Below are 11574 nucleotides of genomic sequence, written 5' to 3'. Positions count from 1 at the left end.
CACACACACAAACGTGGTAATGCTTTATTTACAGGGTGCGAAGTCAGGGTATTTTTCCAGAATGGTTTTTCATATACCACTGTGGATAAAATACTTTGACACATCTTGGACATTTCTGAGTTGTCTCTGAATGCATTAATTTTATCGCACTCCAATAAATAATGATGCAGGGTGTGACAATAGTCCATATGACAAACTTTGCATTTCGTTTGGTCCACATCTGGTGGTGGTGATATAACCTGCCAAAGTTACTTATAACCCAGCCGGAGCCAGGCGGTAGTGACATCCAAGAGTCGGCTTATTTTGTTGGGTGCACCATAGACATGTGGTTCCTCCTGCTTGATAGAATGATGATAGATGGGCTGACTGGTGTCAGTCTCCCTGAGTCTTAAGTCAATAAAATTCAGTTGAAGTTCTTTTCGTATTATTGTTCTCAAACTGCTAACTGACAAGCCAAGATTGTAATCTACCCCGTCTTTGAAAGGATACAACTTAGCCAATTTATCAGTTCTATCATGCATCTGAAGACCAACGTGAGATGGAACCCACGCCATGTGCACTCTGACACTACTGTGCACAATCCTACCATGCCTGTGTCTGGCTTCTCACACAAGCATGACGCAGTTTATACTTAATGAGTTGCGACCACTTATGTATGACAGAGAACCAGTTACAATTAAAGTGTCAGTCTTGGATACATGGATGCATTTCAGTGCAAGGAGTATGGCAAACAGTTCTGTTTGAAGGGTAGAGGCCCAGTTATTGATGCATACTCCAATTTCTTTAAGAGAGCCATCACCCTGTACGACAGCAGCACTACCAGCTGCACCAGTGGATTGGTGAACAGAACCATCAACGTAAGTAATTAAATAATTTGTGAGAGAGCGTTCTATGTGACTAAGTTATCAACACAGCTTAAGGCATCATGTTTGGCTTCAAGGCGAAGCTTTGGTTGTGATTTAAGTAGTTTGTGGGGGGAAATGGAGGAATGGTAGTTTGGAATGGGGTAACCTGGAGTTACCTGGAGAGAGTTTCGGGGGTCAACGCCCCCGCGGCCCGGTCTGTGACCAGGCCTCCTGGTGGATCAGCGCCTGATCAACCAGGCTGTTGCTGCTGGCTGCACGCAAACCAACGTACGAGCCACAGCCCGGCTGATCAGGAACTGACTTTAGGTGCTTGTCCAGTGCCAGCTTGAAGACTGCCAGGGGTCTGTTGGTAATCCCCCTTATGTGTGCTGGGAGGCAGTTGAACAGTCTCGGGCCCCTGACACTTATTGTATGGTCTCTTAACGTGCTAGTGACACCCCTGCTTTTCATTGGGGGGATGGTGCATCGTCTGCCAAGTCTTTTGCTTTCGTAGTGAGTGATTTTCGTGTGCAAGTTCGGTACTAGTCCCTCTAGGATTTTCCAGGTGTATATAATCATGTATCTCTCCCTCCTGCGTTCCAGGGAATACAGGTTTAGAAACCTCAAGCACTCCCAATAATTGAGGTGTTTTATCTCCGTTATGCGCGCCGTGAAAGTTCTCTGTACATTTTCTAGGTCGGCAATTTCACCTGCCTTGAAAGGTGCTGTTAGAGTGCAGCAATATTCCAGCCTAGATAGAACAAGTGACCTGAAGAGTGTCATCATGGGCTTGGCCTCCCTAGTTTTGAAGGTTCTCATTATCCATCCTGTCATTTTTCTAGCAGATGCGATTGATACAATGTTATGGTCCTTGAAGGTGAGATCCTCCGACATAATCACTCCCAGGTCTTTGACGTTGGTGTTTCGCTCTATTTTGTGGCCAGAATTTGTTTTGTACTCTGATGAAGATTTAATTTCCTCATGTTTACCATATCTGAGTAATTGAAATTTCTCATCGTTGAACTTCATATTGTTTTCTGCAGCCCACTGAAAGATTTGGTTGATGTCCGCCTGGAGCCTTGCAGTGTCTGCAATGGAAGACACTGTCATGCAGATTCGGGTGTCATCTGCAAAGGAAGACACGGTGCTGTGGCTGACATCCTTGTCTATGTCGGATATGAGGATGAGGAACAAGATGGGAGCTAGTACTGTGCCTTGTGGAACAGAGCTTTTCACCGTAGCTGCCTCGGACTTTACTCTGTTGACGACTACTCTCTGTGTTCTGTTAGTGAGAAAATTATAGATCCATCGACCGACTTTTCCTGTTATTCCTTTAGCGCGCATTTTGTGCGCTATTACGCCATGGTCACACTTGTCGAAGGCTTTTGCAAAGTCTGTATATATTACATCTGCATTCTTTTTGTCTTCTAGTGCATTTAGGACCTTGTCGTAGTGATCCAGTAGTTGAGACAGACAGGAGCGACCTGTTCTAAACCCATGTTGCCCTGGGTTGTGTAACTGATGGGTTTCTAGATGGGTGGTGATCTTGCTTCTTAGGACCCTTTCAAAGATTTTTATGATATGGGATGTTAGTGCTATTGGTCTGTAGTTCTTTGCTGTTGCTTTACTGCCCCCTTTGTGGAGTGGGGCTATATCTGTTGTTTTTAGTAACTGAGGGACGACCCCCGTGTCCATGCTCCCTCTCCATAGGATGGAAAAGGCTCGTGATAGGGGCTTCTTGCAGTTCTTGATGAACACAGAGTTCCATGAGTCTGGCCCTGGGGCAGAGTGCATGGGCATGTCATTTATCGCCTGTTCGAAGTCATTTGGCGTCAGGATAACATCGGATAGGCTTGTGTTAATCAAATTTTGTGGCTCTCTCATAAAAAATTCATTTTGATCTTCGACTCTCAGTCTGGTTAGCGGCTTGCTAAAAACTGAGTCATATTGGGACTTGAGTAGCTCACTCATTTCCTTGTTGTCATCTGTGTAGGACCCATCTTGTTTAAGTAGGGGCCCAATACTGGACGTTGTTCTCGATTTTGATTTGGCATAGGAGAAGAAATACTTTGGGTTTCTTTCGATTTCATTTATGGCTTTTAGTTCTTCCCACGATTCCTGACTCCTAAAGGATTCTTTTAGCTTAAGTTCGATGCTTGCTATTTCTCTGACCAGTGTCTCCCTGCGCATTTCAGATATATTGACCTCTTTTAGCCGCTCTGTTATTCTTTTCCGTCGCCTGTAAAGGGAGCGCCTGTCTCTTTCTATTTTACATCTACTCCTCCTTTTTCTTAGAGGAATAAGCCTTGTGCATACATCGAGTGCCACCGAGTTAATCTGTTCTAGGCATAAGTTTGGGTCTGTGTTGCTTAGTATATCTTCCCAGCTTATATCGGTTAGGACTTGGTTTACTTGGTCCCACTTTATGTTTTTGTTATTGAAGTTGAATTTGGTGAATGCTCCCTCGTGACTAGTCTCATTTTGTCGGTCTGGGGCTCCACGCATACATGTCTGAACCTCAATTATGTTGTGATCTGAGTATATTGTTTTTGATATGGTGACATTTCTTATCAGATCATCATTGTTAGTGAAGATGAGGTCTAGTGTATTCTCCAGTCTAGTAGGCTCTATTATTTGCTGGTTTAAATTGAATTTTGTGCAGAGATTTAAAAGCTCGTGTGAGTTTTCATCAGAGCTGCCTCCTGGTGTTATTACTGCAACAATATTATTTGCTATATTCCTCCATTTTAGGTGCCTTAAGTTGAAATCCCCCAGGAGCAAGATGTTGGGTGCAGGAGCTGGAAGATTTTCCAGACAGTGGTCAATTTTTAACAGCTGTTCCTGGAATTGCTGGGATGTTGCATCCGGAGGCTTGTAGACTACCACAATGACTAGGTTTTGGTTCTCGACCTTTACTGCTAAAACTTCCACTACGTCATTTGAGGCATTTAGCAGTTCTGTGCAAACAAGTGACTCTGCAATGTACAGGCCAACCCCCCCCCTTTTGCCTGTTCACTCTGTCACATCTGTATAGGTTGTAACCTGGGATCCATATTTCGTTGTCCAAGTGATCCTTTATGTGGGTCTCAGTGAAAGCCGCGAACATTGCCTTTGCCTCTGCAAGCAGTCCACGGATGAAAGGTATTTTGTTGTTTGTTGCTGGCTTTAGACCCTGTATATTTGCAAAGAAGAATGTTATCGGACTGGTGGTATTGTTGGTACTGGGGGGGGATTTTTTTTCCGGCATTAGTATCTGTATCTGTTGGTTTGGAGTGGAGGCCATCGACTGTGGTTCCACTCCAGGAATGACTGGATTTGGTGTACGATTTCTGCCATTTCCTGCCAGTTTTTTTTCCTTCCTGGCACTAAAAAACCTCTCCCTCTTGAGTGGCTGTGGCTACCCAGGTTTTCCCATGGCCTGGATGTTTTGTATCTTTTTGTCCCCTTTAGATGGTATGCCTGGCAATTTAAGTTATAGCACAGTCTTTCCTGTACTGAAGAGGTACACATTTCAGGGTGAAAAAGCTTACAGGAAGGGAGTTTGCATTTTCCTGTTGTCATATGGGCATGACATTTTCTAGGGTGGTCATAGTTGCATGTCCCATCTGTTTTTCCAGATTTCCCATGCCAGCAGATACCAAGTGCATAGTATGTGCACAGGCTTGGTTTCCGTTTGCCTTGGGTTTCTGTGACTGTATTCCCTGTTGGTGCATGTTTCCCTGTCTTACTCCTATCCTCCCTAGCACCAACAATGGAGCTCCCACCAGTTGTTTTTGGTAATTTATCCTCACTATTGCTATTGGAGTCCTCTTGTTTGCTATTTCCTGCGGTATTTCTAGTTTGCAATATTGGTTTTATCTTATCTTTGACTACACTTGTTTCCCTACTATGGCTCCTGTCCTCTATGAGGTCATTTATATGTATTCCTTCATGCGTATAATTCCCGACTACCTGGACAAAATCTCCAGCTTCACCATTACTGTCTCCCAGGACAGTATCTCCAGCTTCACCATTTCTGTCTCCCAGGACAGCACCTCCAGCTTCACCATTACTGTCTCCCAGGACAGCACTATCAGCCCCACATTTACTGACTACCAGGACATCACCTCCAGCCTTACAGTTTGTGACTACATGGCCAGTATCAAGGGCAGTACCATTCAGCCCAGACTTTTTATGTTCCCATCTGTTGTAGAAAGCTTCCAGGTTTTCTATGAAAGCAGCTTTGATGTTATCCTCTTTTAATACCCTTGTGATTTTAGTCCACAGATTTTCCTCATTTGGGCATACCCAAAAACACTTCTCTGTTTTAATACTGCTTGTAGCTAGTTCTGGGATATCTGCACAAGGAGCGTGACACCAATTTCCACAAAAATGACAATTTATCCATGTGGAAGCCCGTTTGTTTGACTGACCACAGACTACACACAGCTTCATAATGATTTGAATGGTTGATTTACTGCAATTCTACTAGCAACCTCTTGAATATTATATTAATAACCTTAAATGAAGCTCTAGCTATTTGTATTTCTGTTTCTAACTCTTTTTGTATATTGGACAGCTTACCGTCACGTTCCTGATTTTTAATGTTTGTGTTTATAAGGGCGCCTACAAACCCATCCATTTACAGTCTGCTTTATTGTTCAACGAAACTGTTTGAAACCAGTCCCGGGTTCGGACCAGTCAAGGGTTCGGACCAGTCAAGGGTTCGGACCAGTCAAGGGTTCGGACCAGTCGATCTGCTCTGATCAGTGGGTCACTTATTTAAAACATACTGGTCGGTGATTTGAGCTAACACATGAAGGATCTACTGGAAATTATCTACCCGAGTAATATGTGATTTGACTGATACAAAAGTATAACTTGCGTGTTGAAGAGCCGGTGATATCTGGCAGCTCCTACAATGACGTACAGTCGACCTCTTTGTTTATCAATCGCTGTATCTGGCTTTTCTATTTTTGTTTTTTCCGTCTCCACCACAATAAATGCTATATTATCACTATAGTTGACTGGTGCAAATTTTGGAGGAAGGACGCTTTTTCTGTAGTAATAATTGCTTCTCGTTGTGTATATTGCGACCGCTGGTAACTACAGGTTATATGAAATTCACAGTAACGTCTCGTATTTCAAGAAAAAGAAACTAATGAAAGTCACTCCACTCCACTAAGTACCATTATAATACTGGTTAGTTGCTACTACAACACTGTATTCTGCTATTCACTGGTATCACTAGATTATATGCGAGTACACTAGCAGGCCAGGAAGATTATTAAAAACAGCTGACCTGTGGTAAGTTTCTGGCGACTTCTGGCACCTGCCTCTATAGGCTTATCACTTCATTTACAAATTCACCTGTTTTCAAATGACACTTTAGCCTTTATCATCAATATACTAGGGAGCCACTGTAGTATACACTATACACTATGTATACTCAATGCTTTCAGGGAGACTTTCTTTCCTCTGACACAAAGTTCAATTATTATTATTTTTTTCACACGGGACACAGGCCTATGATTCCCCTCTGGCAGTAAACTCTGCTAGGAAGTGCACACTAATTCTCCTTTTTTGACTCAGTATATAATGTTTTCCGCCCAAGATTGGTTCCAGGCGCTAGAGGGATGTATCGTATAGGATTGATGACACAAATTAAAGTTCTAGCACGTAAGAGCGACCGTGAAAACACCAGAAAACCGGGAGCACAACGAGGCACGCTGACGTAGGAGCGGAGAAGTGACGCTGTTGCCTTACTTGACATAGCTTTTGTATCTGATTCATGTGGAGGTCGGTTCCAGTTTTTTTCGATCCATCTGGAGGGGTGTTCACCAGTGCTGAGGAAAGTTTGGAGGGCTTCTGTTCAGGGGTTTGAATGGGCTTGGAAATATAAACACATATGCAGTATAATGTTATCCTTTATTGACAACGTTTCGCCCACACAGTGAGCTTTTTCAAGTCTCAAACAGATCTACCTGGGGTGGAAGGTAAGCGAGTATTTATAGTCAGGTTCAGAATGCTGGGTCAAGTGGAGAATGCTGCATGTGATGATCTACCGAGTGGGGTTATAGTCTAAAATCTTGGGTAGCTTGGAAGGGAGATTGGATAAGTATGTGAGTAGACCTGCAGTGTTTCTCCATTACTATGTTCTTATGTGGGATAGCGATGAAGAAGTTTCTTGGCAAGTGGTTCAGCTATGTTATAGAAGCCATTGTTCTGGTTGAAGTTGTTGGATATAGAGAAAAGCGATGATTCCAGGATTCTTCGGTATTGAGTGATGTCTTCTCTGGCAGTAAGTCTTGAGTTTCTGTAGTTGATTAAATGGTTGCGTGAATTGCGATGATGTACACAGGCATTCCTTGGATCGTCAGACCTGCTTGCGTATTGGCGTTCTGAATTACATGTTTGGAGGTCTCTTGATGTTTCACCCATGTATAATTTGCTGCAGTCATTACAAGGGATACATCCACACTTACTACTGTGCAATCTACATCTACAGGATCTTAAACTCCAATATCAACCTTGACCTAAAACGCTTTCTTGATAGTTGTGACAGAACCCACAGGCATAACACCAGACACAAACATCTCTACGACATTCCCCGTGTCCAACTAAACCTTTACAAAAATTCAATGTATGTCAAAGGCCCTAAAATCTGGAACACCCTACCTGAGAACTCTAGAACTGCAGACACATTCATCACCTTCAAAACTACCATTAGAAAACATCTTATCTCCCTGATACACCCCATCAACTAACTACACAAATACCACCTGGTGGTTCACACTTACACTCACTCACCCATTTGACCATAAACAGAAATATTAATCTCAATCTTAAAATAATGAATCCTATGATACTCCAATACTGAAACTATGTACTGTGCCAAAACAAAAGCATTCACATTGCTAAACTCACAAACTAGTATTTAGTCACTTAGCCATAATACCAACTTAACCTCATAATTTGTAATATTTTAAAATAAAGAATTAAACTAAGTCTGCCCGAAATGCCTAGCCATGCTAGGCGTTCTAGTGGTACACTCTGTAATCATTATTTAACTACATGTAAACCACACAGCAACCAAATTCTGTAAATTCAACATTGTAATCTTTATAGAGAATAAACTTTGAATTTAATTAAATTGAATTAAAGGGATTATGTATACCCCTGCAGAGGATGGAAGCTTGTCCTGTCTATTACTGGTAATGTCCTTGATGGTCGTGATTGTGGAGGTAGTTACCTGGAATGAGGTATTGGAAAAGATGTTGGAAACGTGGCCCGGTGGTCTGGTGGCTAAAACTCCCGCTTCACACACGGAGGGCCCGGGTTCGATTCCCGGCGGGTGGAAATTCCGACACGTTTCCTTACACCTATTGTCCTGTTCACCTAGCAGCAAATAGGTACCTGGGTGTTAGTCGACTGGTGTGGGTCGCATCCTGGGGGACAAGATTAAGGACCCCAATGGAAATAAGTTACAAGTCCTCGATGACGCACTGACTTTCTTGGGATATCCTGGGTGGCTAACCCTCCGGGGTTAAAAATCCGAACGAAATCTTATCTTAACGTGTTTGGCAATGGAGTTGGTGGGGAGGACTATGTATCTCTTCTCGGCAGTGTCTTCCCTGAGTGTGTTAAAGATGTTTAATGCCCGTCGTCTGCAGTCTCTGATGAAGTGACGAGGATAGTGAAGTTTGGAAAATACTTGTTCAATTATAGTGCATTCTTCCTCAAGGAACTCATTGCTGCAGATTCTGAGTGCGCGCAGGAAAAAGCCTATAGTTACACCACGTTTAGTTTTGGTGTCGTGGTGAGAGTAGAAGTGGAGAAGATCGTTTTGGATGGTGGGTTTTCGATAGACTTTAAAACGAAGTTCATGGTCAGCTTTGCAGAGAAGAACATCAAGAAAAGGAATATAAAAGAAACACTGTTTACAAATTCAAGTCTCTTCTCAAAAATCACTTACTCACCCACAACTAAATAAATACTGAATAATTGTATCTCATAAATTGTATCTCATATATGTATCTCATATATGTATCTCATTATTGTATCTCATAAATGTCAACCTGTGACCCAATCAAACTTTGTTACTATTTAACTTCATTACTTAACATAATACTCCATTCTACTGATTACACAGCAACACAGTAAATGACCATATGACCTGTCTTTGTAATACTCATTTGTACTAGATTGTTATCTGTTTACAATAATTTTTGTACCACTGAATATATCATTGCTTAGTTAATCTTAAGTTAATTTTAAGCCTGCCCATAATGCTCTGCATACAAGGGGCTTTGGCATGCTGCACTTTAAAAATTGTCTTCCTTGTACTTCTCTGTATCATGTTCAAATTAAATAAATAAATAAATAAATACTGATTGTACAGCAATGCAATCAACCATATGACCTGTTTTTGTAATACTCATTTGTGCTAGATTGTTATCTGTTTACAATAATGTTTTATCACTGAATACTTCATTGCTTAGTTAATCTTAAGTTAATTTTAAGCCTGCCCGTAATGCTATGCATTCAAGTGGCTTTGGCATGCTGCATTTAACTATTCTTTTGTACTTCTCTGTATCATGTTCAAATTGATAAATAAATAAATAAACTACTAACTGACAACCCAAGATCGTAATCTACTCCCTCTTTGAAAGCATACAGCTTAGCCAATTTATCAGTTCTATCATACATCTGATGGCCGGCAGGACGCCGGTGTAACATCATCCCCCCTCCCGACCACCACCCAGGGAACAACAACAACCCCCCTCACCCCCCCCAAGGAACAACAACAACCCCCCTCACCACCACCACCCAGGGAACAACAACAACCCCCCTCACCACCACCCAGGGAACAACAACAACAACCCCCCTCACCACCACCACCCAGGGAACAACAACAACAACCCCCCTCACCACCACCACCCAGGGAACAACAACAACAACCCCCCTCACCACCACCACCCAGGTAACAACAACAACAACCCCCCTCACCACCACCACCCAGGGAACAACAACAACAACCCCCCTCACCACCACCACCCAGGGAACAACAACAACCCCCCTCACCACCACCACCCAGGGAACAACAACAACAACAACAACCCTCACCACCACCACCCAGGGAACAACAACAACAACAACCCCCCTCACCACCACCACCCAGGGAACAACAACAACAACCCCCCTCACCACCACCACCCAGGGAACAACAACAACCCCCCTCACCACCACCACCCAGGGAACAACAACAACAACAACCCCCCTCACCACCACCACCCAGGGAACAACAACAACAACCCCCCTCACCACCACCACCCAGGGAACAACAACAACAACCCGTCACCACCACCACCCAGGGAACAACAACAACAACCCCCCTCACCACCACCACCCAGGGAACAACAACAACAACAACCCCCCTCACCACCACCAGCCAGGGAACAACAACAACAACCCCCCTCACCACCACCACCCAGGGAACAACAACAACAACCCCCCTCACCACCACCACCCAGGGAACAACAACAACAACAACCCCCGTCACCACCACCACCCAGGGAACAACAACAACAACCCCCCTCACCACCACCACCCAGGGAACAACAACAACAAACATGAGAGTAAGACACATATGCAACATCTGGGTATCTTTATTGTAGACGTTTCGCCATCCAGTGGCTTTATCAATACAAATTCTAGGACATAACTTGAAGACAGTAGAACTATGTTATGTCCTAGAATTTGTATTGATAAAGCCACTGGATGGCGAAACGTCTACGATAAAGATACCCAGATGTTGCATATGTGTCTTACTCTCATCTTGTCGGTATTATGTACCATTCGTACACAACAACAAACATGGCTGACTACCCCTCCAACTCCACTCCCTTCAAAGGATTCACCCATGATATCTCAGGTATTCAATTCAAATTCAAATTCAGAGTTTATTCTCTATAAGGATTACAATGCTGAGTTTACAGAAATTTGGTTATTGTTTGGTTTACATGTAGTAAAATTGTGATTACAGAGTGTACCACTAGAACGCTTAGCATGGCTAGGCATTTCGGGCATACTTAGTTTTATTCTTAATTGTAAAATATTACAAATTATGAGGTAAGTTGGTATTATGGCTAAGTGACTAAATACTAGTTTGTGAGTTTAGCAATGTGAATGCTTTTGTTTTGGCACAGTACATAGTTTCAGTATTGGAGTATCACAGGATTCATTATTTTAAGACTGAGATTAATATTTCTGTTTATGGTCAAATGAGTGAGTGAGTGTAAGTGTGAACCACCAGGTGGTATTCGTGTAGTTAGTTGACGGGGTGTATCAGGGAGGTAAGATGTTTTCTAATGGTAGTTTTGAAGGTGATGAATGTGTCTGCAGTTCTAGAGTTCTCAGGTAGGGTATTCCAGATTTTAGGGCCTTTGACATACATTGAATTTTTGTAAAGGTTTAGTTGGACACGGGGAATGTCGTAGAGATGTTTGTGTCTGGTGTTATGCCTGTGGGTTCTGTCACAACTATCAAGAAAGCGTTTTAGGTCAAGGTTGATATTAGAGCTTAAGGCCCTGTAGATATAGATTGCACAGTAGTAAGTGTGGATGTACTGAACTGGGAGTAAGTTTAGATCTATGAAGAGTGGGGGGGGGGTGTTGCCAGGGATGGGATTTAGTGATTATTCTTACTGCAGCTTTTTGTTGGGTTATTATTGGCTTTAGGTGTGTTGCTG

General features: G+C 42.9%; 1 long non-coding RNA gene across 1 annotated transcript in view; it reads left to right on the top strand.

Moving 5' to 3' along the window:
* The first annotated feature begins 10631 nt into the window (after nt 1-10631).
* LOC138852347 (uncharacterized) overlaps nt 10632-11574 on the top strand; it is a 66203-nt gene continuing 65260 nt past the window's right edge. The window contains exon 1 of the long non-coding RNA XR_011391675.1: nt 10632-10758. This is a non-coding gene — a long non-coding RNA (uncharacterized lncRNA). The remainder of the gene's footprint in view (nt 10759-11574) is intronic.

The sequence above is a fragment of the Cherax quadricarinatus genome, chromosome 1 (genome assembly GCF_038502225.1).
Source record: "Cherax quadricarinatus isolate ZL_2023a chromosome 1, ASM3850222v1, whole genome shotgun sequence".
Lineage (NCBI taxonomy): Eukaryota > Metazoa > Arthropoda > Malacostraca > Decapoda > Parastacidae > Cherax > Cherax quadricarinatus.
The sequence above is the reverse complement of the archived record's forward strand: the minus strand, read 5'-3'. Positions and strand labels throughout refer to the sequence as shown.